This window comes from Phyllostomus discolor, chromosome 10 (assembly GCF_004126475.2).
Source record: "Phyllostomus discolor isolate MPI-MPIP mPhyDis1 chromosome 10, mPhyDis1.pri.v3, whole genome shotgun sequence".
Taxonomy (NCBI): domain Eukaryota; kingdom Metazoa; phylum Chordata; class Mammalia; order Chiroptera; family Phyllostomidae; genus Phyllostomus; species Phyllostomus discolor.
Genome location: NC_040912.2, coordinates 56,690,007 through 56,703,943, shown reverse-complemented (window position 1 = coordinate 56,703,943; position 13,937 = coordinate 56,690,007). Strand labels below are relative to the sequence as shown.

The window sequence follows — 13,937 nt, the reverse complement described above, 5'->3', positions numbered from 1 at the left end:
CTCTGCCAGCTGGAACACCTAGCCGATCTTCTGAGAAAAAGAGTGAACAGCCAATGGAATCCCAGCTTATATGAAGATTGGAGACCAAAAATTGTAGAGGACATTGAAATACAGGCAGTGAGGAGATTGCATTGAGACTGTAAGGTCCCTGGAATCTGTGCAATGTCCTAGGCACTGTGGCCCCCAGTCTAGCACCTGCCACAGGATATGGGGAGGAGAGTTAGATCACCAGCTTCCTCCACTACCAGAGCAGGGAGGGCAGCCCAGCACCAGGAGGGACCTGGATACTAGAGTTGCTTGGCGGGGAATAGAAATGAAGTGAGAGACACACAGAGGTGGTATACAACTGCTAGGACTATGGACACTGGTGCCAGAGAAATTGAGGTGTGGGGGGACATCTGGAGAAGGGAGGAGCTGGGCCATGTCAGACCCTGACTCTGATAGTCTGGAATGGTTGGAAAGTTGGGTTGTGTGAAAACCCGTGCATTAGATAAGATGGAGGGCAGCAGCACTATAAGGAACTCTGAAACAGTAGCTGGACTTACCCCAAGGATGATTTGAGCTGTGCATAACCACAGACTGAGTGGCTGAGTGGAACAGCACACCCAAGATTGACTCACGCTGTGCAACTAGACTGAGTAGCTAATGTGAGCCTGGCAGCTCACAGAGGACCTGGGCCAGAAACTGGGCAACTATGAATATTGCGTCCCAGATCTGGTGCCCATCCTCTGAAAACCATAGGAAGGGAGAAAATTGAAGCCCAGTGCCCCACTTCCTGCAGCATCTAGGAAGACCAGCAGAACTTGCTGAACAGGTTTAAATCAGCAGGAGGCTTATACCCTCCCCCTTTTTTGTCCTTATTTTTCTTCCCCCAAGTGAGACAATAACACATGGAACTAGGAAGGGTCCAGAGCCAGATCCAAGAGGGGAACACAAGGCTAACCCAAAAAATTGAGAAACTGAGACAAATGTCATAGAGATAGCATTTATTGTTTATGTATATTATTATTTTTTTCATTATTTTACTTCTTATATTTATTAGTATTTTATAAATTACTTTATTGTTGTTCAATAATAGTTGTCTGCATTTTCCCCTCACCACTCCCCGAAACCTCAGCCAAACCACCTCTCTCTTGCTTCCACCCCTCCCTCTTGGATTTGTTCATGTGTCCCTTATAGTAGTTCCTGAAAACCTTTCTGCCCACTGTCCCCTCCAACCCCCGCTCCAACTATTGTTAGATTGTTCTTGATTTCAGAGTCTCTGGTTATATTTGTTTCCTTTTTTCTCTTGTTAAGTTCCAGTTAAAGGTGAGATCATGTACTATTTGTTTCTCAATTTTTGGCCTGGCTTATTTCACTAGAGTAATGCTCTCCAGTTCCATCCATGCTGTTGCAAGGATAGAGGCTCGTATTTCTGTCTCCTCTGTAGATTTCCATTGTGTAAATGTACCATAGTTTTTGATCCACTCATTTACTGATGGGCACTTAGGTTGCTTCCAGCACTTGGCTATTGTAAATTGTGCTTCATTGAACATTGGGGTGCATAGGTTCTTTTGATTGATGTTTTAGGGCTCTTAGGGTATATTCCCAGCAGTGGAATCACTGGACTAAAGGCAGTTCCATTTTAGTTTTTCTGAGGAAATTACATACTGTTTTCCACAGTGGCTAAACCAGTCTGCATTCCCAGAAACATTACACTAAGGTTTCCTTTTCTCCATATCCTCTCCAACACTTGTTGTTGATTGTGTTATGATGGTCATTCAGACTGGTGTAAAGTGATATCTCATTGTGCTTTTAATTTGTATCTTGCTGATGGCTGGTGATGCTGAGCATCTTTTGATATGTCTCTAGGCCCTCTGTATGTTCTCCTTGGAGAAGTGTCTGTTCAAGTCTTTAGCCCATTTTTAACTGGGTTTTTTTGTCTTCCTGGAATGGAGTCATATGAGCTCTTTATATATTCTGGAGATCAAACTCTTGTCTGAGGTATGATTGGCAAATTTCTTTTCCCATATAGTTCCTGGACCCATTGATCCTTAGCATTGTGCTTTTAGTCTCCATGTCATTTAATTCTGCTCTGATCTTGGTTATTTCCTTACTTCTACTTACTCTGGGCTGTCTTTGTGGTTGTTCTTCAAATGCTTGCAGGCATTTGGATAGGTTGTTTATCTGAAATGTTTCTTTTTTAGGTAGGTGTGTATTACTATGAACTTTGCTCTCAGGATGGCTTTCTCTGTGTCCCATAAGTTTTGGATTGTTGTGAGTTCATCTTCATTTGTTTCAAAAAACTTTGTTTTTATTTCTTCCCTAATCTCATTTGACCCACTCATTGTTTAATAGCATGGTATTCAATCTCCATGAGTTTGAGTGGTTTTGGGTTTTTTCCTTGAGGGTGGTTTCTAGTTTCAGTCACTTGTGGTCAAGGAAAATGTTTGGTATGATTTCAATTTTTCTGAATTTATTGGGCTTGTTTTGTGTCCCATCATGTGGTCTATCTTTGAAAATGTTCCATGTGCATTTGAAAAGAACGTGTATTTTGCTTCTTTGGGATGAAAGGCTCTCCATATGTCAGTTAAGTCCATTTCATCCAGGGCATTGTTCAATGCCACAATATCTTTGTTGATATTTCTTTGGGAGATCTATTCATTTTAAACAGTGGGGTGTTAAAATACCCTGCAATAATTGTATTGTGTCGATATCTTTCTTGAAGTCCTCCAAGACTTTCTTTATGTATTTGGGTGCTCCTATGTTGAGTACGTAAATATTTACAAGTTTATGCCCTCTTGGTGGATTCTTCCCTTCAATATTATGAAGTGACCTTCTGGGTCTCTCTTTATGGCTGTTATCTGAAGTCTATTTTGTCTGATCTGAGTATTGCTAGCCCAGCTTCTTTGTTTCTCTATTTGCTTGGAATATTAGTTACTAGATGTTTACACTTTCAATCTGTGTAGGTCTTGTGTCCTGAGGTAGGTGTCTTGTAGGCAGCATATGTTGGGTAATGTTTTCTTATACATTCAGATATTCTGTGTCTTTTGATTGAGGCATTTAATCCATTTACATTTAAGGTTATTATTGATAGGTACTTATTCATTGTCATTTTTGACCTGAGTTCCTCTCAATTTCCCTCTTTTTCTTCCTGTTCTTAAAGCAAACCCTTTCAAAGCTGGTTTGGAGGAGGTATATTCTTTGAGGTTTCTTTTGTCTGGGAACATCCTTATTTGGCCCTCCATTTTAATTGAGAGCCTTGTTGGATAAAGTAGTCTTGGCTGCAGGCCTCTGGTTCTCATTACTTGGAATATTTCTTGCCATTCACTTCTAGCTTTGAGCATTTCCTTTGAGAAGTCAGCTACTAGTCTTATCAGGGCTCCCTTGTATGTTGCTTGCTGTTTCTCTCTTGCTGCCTTTAAGATTCTCTCTTTGTCTTGGATTTTAGCCATTTTAATGATGATGTGTCTTGAAGTGGGCCTCTTTGGGTTCCTCTTGATTGGGATCCTCAGTGTTTTCCTGGATTTGTGTGAGTTTTTTCTCTCATCAAATTAGGGAAGTTTTTCATCATTACTTTTTCAAATAGGTTTTCTATACCTTGCTCATCTTCTTTTCCTTCTGGTATTCCTATTACATGGATATTATTACATTTCATGTTGACCTGCATTTGCATTTCCCTTACCACCTCTGCATTCATTCTGAGCCTCTATTCCTTTTCTTCTTCATTCTGGATGTTTTTTCCTACCTTGTCTTCCAGCTTGCTGATTCATACCTCTGCTTCATTGAGCCTGTTTTTGATTCCTTCTACTGTGTTCTTCAGTTCAGAAATTGTATTATTCTTTTCCTCTTGGCCTTTGTTAATAGTTTCTATTTCCTTTTATGTGTTGATATAGCTTGCAATGAGTTCATTGTAGTTTCCTTGTAGTTTTTTTGGTAATTCTCAATGAGCTCATTGAGCTCTTGATAACCATTGTTTTGAACTCAGTATCTGATAGTTGACTTGCCTCTGTTTCATTTAGCATTCATTCTGAGGCTTCCTCCTTTCCTTTTATATGGTGATTGTTTCTTTGTCTTGCCATTGTTTGTGAGACTCTTCTTGTTAGCCTCAGCTTCTTAAATTGATCTGTTCTGACTTCCTGTGTTTATGATGTAAACTTCTCTGGTAGGTGACCTGTGAGATTCAGTGGTGCAGTCTCCTTGATCTCCTGAGCTCGCTGGTCTTGGGCTGTGGTTTATACTGGCTTGTTGTATGTATTTGGGTTTTGATTTTTGGGGGGTCTTTCTTTGTTGGGTCCTTCCTTCTAGCTGGTTAAATGAGGGTCGCTCCATCCACCACATCTTGTATTCTGTTGTGCAGGTGTGGGCAGGTTCTGTTGAACACTGTTCTGCCATGTGTACAAGGTTTTAAGGCTCCTTTCTTGCTCTTGTTTAGCTGTTTGTTCTGAGTAATTTCTCCTCAATTTAATTGTACTTTCAGATAGGTCCTGTGTTGAGTTAGTGTGGCTTCCATTGCCTCCATCACCTTCCTCTGTTGTTATCTGTTGGTGGTTCCTTTGTTTGTGGATTTCCTCTTCCAGCAGGTATCCTGGTGTTCACAGCTTCCACCTACTTGTCTCATTTTTCAATGTCCTCTACAATTTTTGGTCTCCAATCTTCTTATATGCTGGGATATTACTGGCTATTCACCCCATTCTTCAGAGGATCAGCTAGGTATTTCACCCATGTGCAGGGGGAAGTAGACTCTGCTTCCACTTATCTCACCCCCATTCAATCTTATTAGTATTTTTTTAGTTTCCCTTTCATATGTTTAGTTATCATTTTAATGTTTATTTTTTATTACATAGTTTTACTGGTTTTCTTCATTCTTTCTTTATTGTATTTTAATTTTCCTTCTTTCACTTTGCCTGTGTTCCAGTAATACACAACTCTTGATCATGTACTTTCTATTCTGGTTATCCAAATCATATATTTCTTGTCATGTTGTTCCAGTACAATTGTACGTACTGCACAGCAACCCACCCTGAATTAGCCCACTTGGCTTCAATCCTGAGAATTATTTTATTGTTGTTAACTCTATTCTCTCTCACACTGAACCTACTTTCTATCCTTTACTCTCATTATATCGCATCATCTAACCTTGCAAAACTGCTCTGTTTTATGGATTCAGCTCACAATAATCCTCCCCTCTAACAAGAGTCTTGTCTCTCTTTCACCTTTTATAATAAGTGACAAGTTGGGTGAAATATCACAGTTAATACTATATGTATCCAAAGAACCTCCTATCACTTCTCTACTTGCTGGTACTTTAAATCCCATAGAATACTCTCCCAATGCCTCAATCCACTTTTCCTACCCCATTCCACTGATCACATACAAGAATAGCTGAGAGCTGTGAACATCAGTATTCCTGCTGAAGGACAGAAACCACCAACAAAGGAACCACCAAAAGGTAAAAGCCAAAGTACAACAAGAGAACCCACACAAACAGAAGAAAGGACAAACCTAAAGCATCCAGACAAGGAGATCAAAGAGACCACACCACTGAACCCCACAGAATTCCCCACACTACAAGGACAGCTAGCAAAGTGAATCATTAGAAAGCTTGGAAACAAACAATAAGAGTTACTTAAAATGAGGATACAAAAAAAAAGAACCCACAATCAAAAGGAATAGAAGACTCTCCACTGAAAGAGCTAAACAAAATGAAGGTAACCAAACTATCATATAAATAATTTAAAATAATGGTTATAAAGATGCTTAAGGAACTTAGAGACAACTACAAGGAACAAAGTGAGAACTACGATAGTATGAAAAATGAAATAGAAACTATAAACAAAATCCAGGAAGAAATAAACAATAAAATATCAGAAATAAAAATACAGAAAAAGGTATTACAATCAGGTGGAATGAAGCAGAGGATTGAATGAGCAATCTGAAAGACGAGATCTAATAAACACCCAGATAGAGCAAGAAAATGAAGACACTCAGAAAGAATGAAGAGGGGTTAAGGGAAATTCAGGACAAGATGAAATGTAATAATATCTGTATAATGTGGATACCAAAAGGAGAAAAAGAGCAAAGGATAGAAAACCTGTTTAAAAAAGAACGATGGAAAATTTCCCTAATTTGATGAGAGAAAAACTTACACACATCCAGGAAACGCTGAAAGTTCCAATCAAGAGGAACTAAAAGAGGATGACTTCAAGACACTTCATCATAAAAAGGCAAAATTCCAAGACAAAGAGAGAATCTTAAAGGCAGCAAGAAAGAAACAGCAAGTAACATACAAGGGAGCTCTGATAAGAATAGCGACGGATTTGCCCATGGCCATGCTCTAAGCTAGAAGGGATTGGCAAAGAATATTCCAAGTAATGAAAAACAAGGGTCTATAACCAAGACTACTGTATCCAACAAGGCTCTCAATTAAAATGGAAGTCCAAATAAGGAGTTTCCCAGACAAAAGAAGTCTAAAAGAATACGCCTCTGCCAAACTAGATTTGCAAGATTTTCTGAAGGGAATGATTCAAGAAAAGGAACAAAAATAATGAAAGAGAAAGAAATTCAGGTATGAAAAAATGGCAATGAATAAATACTTATGAAAAATAACCTTAAATAAAATGGGGTTAAATGTCCCAGTTAAAGATATAGACAAGTTGAATGCATAAGAAAGCATGACCTGCCTAAAAGACCTACCTCAGACAAAAAAACCTTCACAGCCTGAAACTGAAGGGCTGGAAACAAATATTCCAAGCACATGTAAAGGAAAGAAAAACTGGGTTAACAATCTTCATATCAGACAAAATAGACTTCAAAAACAGGGCCATAAAAAGAGACCCAGAAGGTCACTTCATCATACTCAAAAAAAGAATCCACCAAGAAGACATATAAACTTTGTAAATACATATGCACTCAACATAGGAGGACCAAAATACATAAAGAAAATCTTGGAGAACTTCAGGAAATATATTGTCAGCAACAGAATTATTGCAGGCTATTTTAAACACCCCACTGTTAAAAATGAATAGATCTTCCAAAAAATATCAACAAAAATATTGTGGCATTGAACAATGCCCTAGATAAATGGACTTAACTGATATATAGAGAGCCCTTCATCCCAAAGAAGCTACAAACACATTCTTTCAAATGCACATGGAACATTTTCAAAGATAGACCACATGATAGGACACAAAACAAGCCTAAACAAATTTTAAAAAGTGAAATCATATCAAGCATTTTCCTTGACCACAAGGGACTGAAATTAGAAACCACCCTCAAGGGAAAAAAAAATCTTTCAAAATCATGGAGATTGAATAGAATGCTATTAAACCATGAATGGGTCAAGAATGAAATTATGGAAGAGATAAAAAGTTTCTGGAAACAAATGAAAATGAACTCACAACAACCCAAAACTTATGGGACACAGCAAAGGCCATCCTGAGAAGGAAGTTAATAGAGATACAGGCCCACCTACAAGATATAGAAACATTTCAATTAACCTATCCCTATGCCTACAAGAACTTGAGAAACAACCACAAAGACAGCCCAGAGCTTGTAGAAGGAAGGAAATAACCAAGATCAAAGCAGAATTAAATCATATGGAGACTACAAGTACAATTCTAAGGATCAATGAATCCAGGAGCTGGTTCTTTGAAAATATAAAAAATATCGACAAGCCTTTATGCAGGCTCATCAAGAACAAAAGAGAGAGGATCCAAATAAACACAATCAATTTCTCACTTCAAGACAGGAGAGATTACAACTGATACCACAGTAATGCAAAGGATTATAAGAAATTACTACAAAGAATTATATGCCAAGAAATTTGAAAACCTAGGTGAAATGCACAAACTTCTAGAAAAATATAATCTTCCAAAAGTCAATGAAGAAGAAGCAGAAAGCCTGAACAGACCAGACACAGCAGATGAAATTGAATCAGTAATCAAAAAACTTCCAACACACAAAGGCTCTGGACTGGGTAGTTTCACAGGAGAATTCTACAAAGCACTTAAGGAAGAGATAACTGCTATCTTTCACAGACTATTCGAAAAATCTAAGAAGTCAGAAGACACCTAAACTATTTTTATGAAGCCACCATCATCCTAATCCCCAAACCAGTTAAACACAAAATAATGAAACAAAATTTCAGGCCAATGTCACTCATGAACATAAACATGAAATCCTCAACAAAATATTGGCAAACTACATTCAACAATACATTAAAAAGATTACACACCATGACCAAGTGGGATTGATTGCTGGGATGCAAGAATGGTACAATATTTGCAATTCAATAAATGTAACAGATCACATAAACAAAAGAAAAAACGCAAATCACATGATCATATCAACAGATGCAGAAAAAGCATTTGATAAGGTACAGCACCCATTTACGATAACAACACTCAGCAAAGTGGGAATAGAGGGAGCATTCCTCAACATAATAAAGGCCATATATGAGAGACCTGCAGCCAACATGATATTCAATGGGCAAAAATGAAAAGCTCTCTCATTAAGATCAGGAACAAGTCAAGGTAGTTCACTTTCACCACTTCTATTCAACATAGTATTGGAAGTTTTAGCCATAGTGATCGGAAAAGAAAAGGAAATAAAAGGCATCAAAATTAGAAAAGAGGAAACAAAGCTGTCATTGTTTGCAGATGACATGATAGTTTATATAGAAAATCCTATAGACTCCACCAAAAAACTACTCCACCTAATAAATGTACTTTGGGAAAAAAGCAAGACACAAAGAAATCAAATGTATTTTTGTATGCCAACAATGAAACATCAGAAACAGAAGTCAGGAAAAAAATCCCATTTGCGATTACAAGAAAAATAAAATACATAGGAATAATCCTACCCAAGGAGGTGAGAGGCCTGTACTCAGAAAACTACACAACACTGAAGAAAGAAATTAAGGAAGACACAAACAAATGGATACATACATGGATTGAAAGAATTAACATCATCAAAATGTCCATACTACCCAAAGCAATTTATAGATTCTATGCAATACCTATTAAGGTGCCAATGCCATATTTCACAGATACAGATCAAACAGTTAAAAAAAATCACATAGAACCATAAATGACCCCAAATAGCTGCAGCAATTTTGAGAGAGAAGAACAAAGTAGGAGGGATCACAATACCTGATATCAAACTATATTACAAAAAAAGGGCTTCTGTTGTGAGTAGCACACGTAGGCCAGCTTGATTGCTCTATGTGCAGAATTGACATCAAGAGATTTTGGAAGCATAATTTTTTGGTACCTGGGCAGCTAGTGATCATTGGTCCTGGCACCCTTGACATACTATAAAAGAAAAAAAAAAAAACTATATTACAAGGTCACTGTAATCAAAAGAGACTGGTACTGGCATAAGAACAGACACATAGACCAATGAAACAGAATAGAGAGCCCACAAATAAACCTAAGTCTTTATGTTCAATTAATATTTACCAAGGGGGCAGCAGCAGCACAAAATGGAACAAAAATAGCCTCTTCAACAAATGGTGTTGTGATAACTGGACAGCTACATATAAAAAAATGGAATCTTACCACCAAGTTACACCATACACAAAAATAAAATCAAGGTGGATAAAAGAATTAAATATAAGTCATGACACCATAAAAGTCCTAGAGGAGAACATAGGCAGGAAAATCTGATATTCCATGAAGCAGTATTTCACTGATATGGCCCCCAGTGCAAAGAAAGTTAAGGAAAGAATAAACTAAATGGATCTTATTAAAATGAAAAGCTTCTGCATTGCTAAAGAAAAGAGCATTAAAATACCAACAGAACCAACCACATATAGGAAAACATATTTACCAATGATACCTCAGACTAGGGTTGTGGGTTTTTTTTTTACTTTATTGTTGTTCAATTACAATTGTCTGCATTTCTCCCCACCACTCCCCTCCACTCCATCAAAGCCCACCTCCCTCCCTTCCTTCCACCCTCCCCCTTGGTTTCATTTATGTGTCCTTTATAGTAGTTCCTGAAAATCTTTCTCCCCATGTGCCTCTCTCTTCTCCCCTCTGGCTGTTGTTAGATTGTTCTTATTTCAAAGTCTCTGTATATATTTTGTTTGCTTTTTTTCTTTTGTTGATTATGTTCCAGTTAAATGTAAGATCATATAGTATTTGTCCCTCACCACCCTGGCTTATTTTACTTAGCATAATGCTCTCCAATTCCATCTATGCTGTCAAAAAGGGTATAAATTGATCTCCAAAATATATGAAAAAGTCACATTACTCTACTACCCCAAGAAGACAGGCAACACAATTTAAAATGGGTGAAGGACTTGAACTGATATTCCTTCAAGGAGGATATACAGAGGGTCTAGAGACTAATAATAAGATGTTCAGTATAGCTAGCCATCAGAGAGATGTGAATTCAAATCACAGTGAGATACCTCTTCACACCAGTGAGACTGCGATCATAAACAAAGCAACAAGTGTTGGAGAGGATGTGGATAAAAGGGAATTCTAGTGCACTGTTGGTGGGATTGCAGACTAGTGCAACCACTATGGAAAACAGTATGGAATTTCCTCAGAAAAATAAAAGTGGAACTGTCTTTTGACCCAGCAATTCCAATGCTAGGATTATAATCTAAGAACCCTGAAACATCAATCCAAAACAACCTATGCACCCCAATGCTCATAGCAGCACAATTTACAATGGCCAATGGCTAAGTGCCCATCAGTAAATAAATGGATTGAAACACTTTGCTACATTTGCCCAGTGGAATTCTATGCAGCAAAAAGAAAAAAGGAGCTCCCACCTTTTGAGATAGAATGAATGGAACTGGAGAACATTATGCTAAGTGAAATAAGCCAGGCATTGAAAGACAAATACCATATGTCCTCACCTTTAACTGGAACCTGATCAATGAAACCAACAGGGAAAATATAACCAAATACATTAAATTGCTAACAAGCTGACAGTAACCAGAAGGGAGAGGAGAGGGGATAATGGTGGAAAAGGGTTAAAGGTTTACAGGAACATCTATAAGGGACACATGGACAGTAACAGGGCAGGGTGAAACAGGGGAGGGAAGTTGGGAAGACTGCATTGGTGGGGAGGGGTGGGGGAAAAGGTAGAACATTTTCTTCAGCAACAATAAAAATCATGGGCTGGGATTGGGAGTAAAAGGGAGAAAACTGTACTTGAACAATGATTAAAATAAAAAAAAACTTGAAAAAAGCAATAAAAATCGAAAGTACTTTTTAAAATTTAAAAAAACAGTTGTTTTCAGGTTCAGGCAATTATGTATAAAACTGCTATAAACATTTACGAATAAGAGTTGTGTGGACATATATTTTTATTTCTTTTTGGGTAAATATCTGTTAGTAAGATTGTTGGGTTGTAAATTAAGAAGATGTTTTAACTTTATTAACAATTGCCAAACTTGTTTTTTCCAAAGTGGGTTTAGTATTTTGCATCATCATTAGCAATGAATGACTGTTTCTAGTTGCTGTTTGTGTTCTGCCTAACACTTAGTATTGTTAGTTTATTTTAATTTTAGCTATTGCAAATGATTATACTATACTTTTATTTTAATTTGCCTTTACCTAAAATTAAGATATTGAACTTTTTCATGTGTTTATTTTTCCACCTATAAATTCTGTGTGTGTGAAATGACTGTTCAGAGTTTTTATTCATTCACTGGGTTGTTTGATTTTTAGCAAAAATGTGTCAAAACTATATATTCTCTAAACAAGCTCATTTTCAGGCATATGTTTTTAAATAATATCTCCCAGTCTATAGTTTGTCTTAATTTCTTAACAGTGTTTTTCAAAACTCAAACTAGATTTTAATTTAATAAGGTTTAATTTATCATTTTTTAAATTTTATGATATGTGCTTTCTGTGTCCTTCAGATGGCTTTGGTTATCCCAAAGTTACACAAATTTCTTTAGTATTTTCTTTTGCTATTGATAAAACATTTTAGGTCTATGCCTTTATCAATTTATTACCATTCAAATCCAAATTTATCCTCTTTGCTCTGTGAAAATGGATCTGGGCCCATTATATATTTACTTTTGTCCATTGACATGAGGGCCTTGTCAGTAGAGGGTACCAGAAAAGCATTGCAAGAGGAAAGGGATAGTGCTTCTTGGTTCTAGATGTTAATATCACAAGCTCCCACAACACACACAGCTTTTCCAGGGCTGGCTTATTCAGTGAACAGTGGTCAGAGAACACAGCTGCCAACAATGTTCTCTGGCAGGTCCCTAGGCAGTAATTGTGTAGGTGAACACCTTCAGTGAGATACCTCCTTATAAATAAACTCTATAGAGCAACTTTCCAGCATATTCCTAGAGCACAGAACCATAGTGACTTCTCTGCCACCAAGGGACCCACAGCCACATCACGTCTTGCTGAATGAGGTGTAGATCTCAGTCCTGGGGCTAAGGGCCTGTTCCTGACCTCTATCACAGCCCTGAAGGTGTGTCTTGCTGCCTCATTCTAGTTTTTATTTCTTAAAACACAGCCTATTGTCATTTAATCCCTGGTTACAGTCACTAATTATTTTTATTGAATTTTACATTTTTGTGTGCTATGAGACATTATGGAAGGATGTTATGTGTAAATTCATTATCCTAGTATCCTAGAAGCATTTGTTTAAAGGATTATGTCTTCTCTATTTAACTTAGGACTGCCCAAAATCAATTGACCATACATGTGCAGGTTTATGCATGGTATTATGTTTTTATTCTATTGACCTATTTGTCTATTATTTCATCAATACCACACCATCTGATTATTGTGGTTTATATTCAATCTTGAAATTAGCTACTATGAATCTTCCCACTGTAACAGAGAGTGAATAAACTCTACTTATATAAAGCTACCCATATAAATCTTAGTAAATATTAAACCCAGTTCGTACTCTAACCATTTTTTTCTCAAAACTCGTTGACAATGTTAAAAGTTTCTTTTCTGACTATACTTTACTGGAATCAACAGGCTCAGTTTCTGTGTAAATCTAACAGTCTGATCTTAGAACCTGATGACTTAAGGACACTGCCCATGAAGAGTCATATCGGGACCAGCAAGGACAGTGGCTGCATGTCCACAATCCCTCCCCCTGATCTCTTTGTTCTGCTTTCCCTCTCCTCCCTCCTCATAAAAACCTCTGCCTGCGCTAAGATATTAAGCTGTAATCATAATTCAGCATCTCAAAGCTAGTATGTATTCTGTTACAAATCAAAGTGTTTAATCAACCCTGTGCTTCAGTTCTCATTGCAGTTGTGAGATATGCTGGTACTGGCCATAAACCACAGATGTCTGGAGAAGGGATGAATGCTCATGCAAATAGATAACACCAAAACAAAGGGAATAAGCTTGGGAAAAAGCTGCTGTGTAATCTCTTTTCCAGGTCTCCTTCCCCTTACTCTCCAGAGATATTAGCATGTTGTGCTTCCCTAAGAATTTACACCTCCCAAATTCCCACCAAATCTCTCTAAGAATCATTGGCTTAACCAGAGATGTTACAATTGGTTTTTTAAAGACAAGAGTCCAGCAATGTTCTCAAGAGGTTGTCACTAGAATAAATAACTTTCCTTCTCACCAACATCTGTCTCATAAGTTCAGTTCTCATTGTTGATTAGGTGTCAAACCTGGATTCAGTTAGAAAACTTTCTTCTTCTCTTCAATATTGCTTTGGTACTATTTAAGTTATTCATTTTTCCATGTAGAATCAGCTTGCCAATTTCTGTGGCAGAAAAAAAAGATATTGATTGGGATTACTTTGAATCTAGAAATCAAGTGAGGTGAATTAATATTTTACATATAGAAATGTACAATCTGCATTTTATATAACCCTACTTTTATTTAAATATCTACTTGTATTTCTCTTATGAATATTTCATAGTTTCAGTATACATAGATTGTGCAGATTTTGTGTATTAGGTATTTTAAGCATTAAGTATTTTTCATTAAATATTAAGT

The 13,937-nt window shown here is 37.1% G+C and overlaps 1 non-coding gene across 1 annotated transcript; it reads left to right on the top strand.

Annotated features, from left to right (window-relative positions):
- The first annotated feature begins 9,153 nt into the window (after positions 1 to 9,153).
- On the top strand, positions 9,154 to 9,287 carry LOC114508269. The gene has a single exon (XR_003685515.1). It is a non-coding gene; the product is annotated as a U11 spliceosomal RNA (small nuclear RNA).
- The last annotated feature ends 4,650 nt before the right edge of the window (positions 9,288 to 13,937 follow it).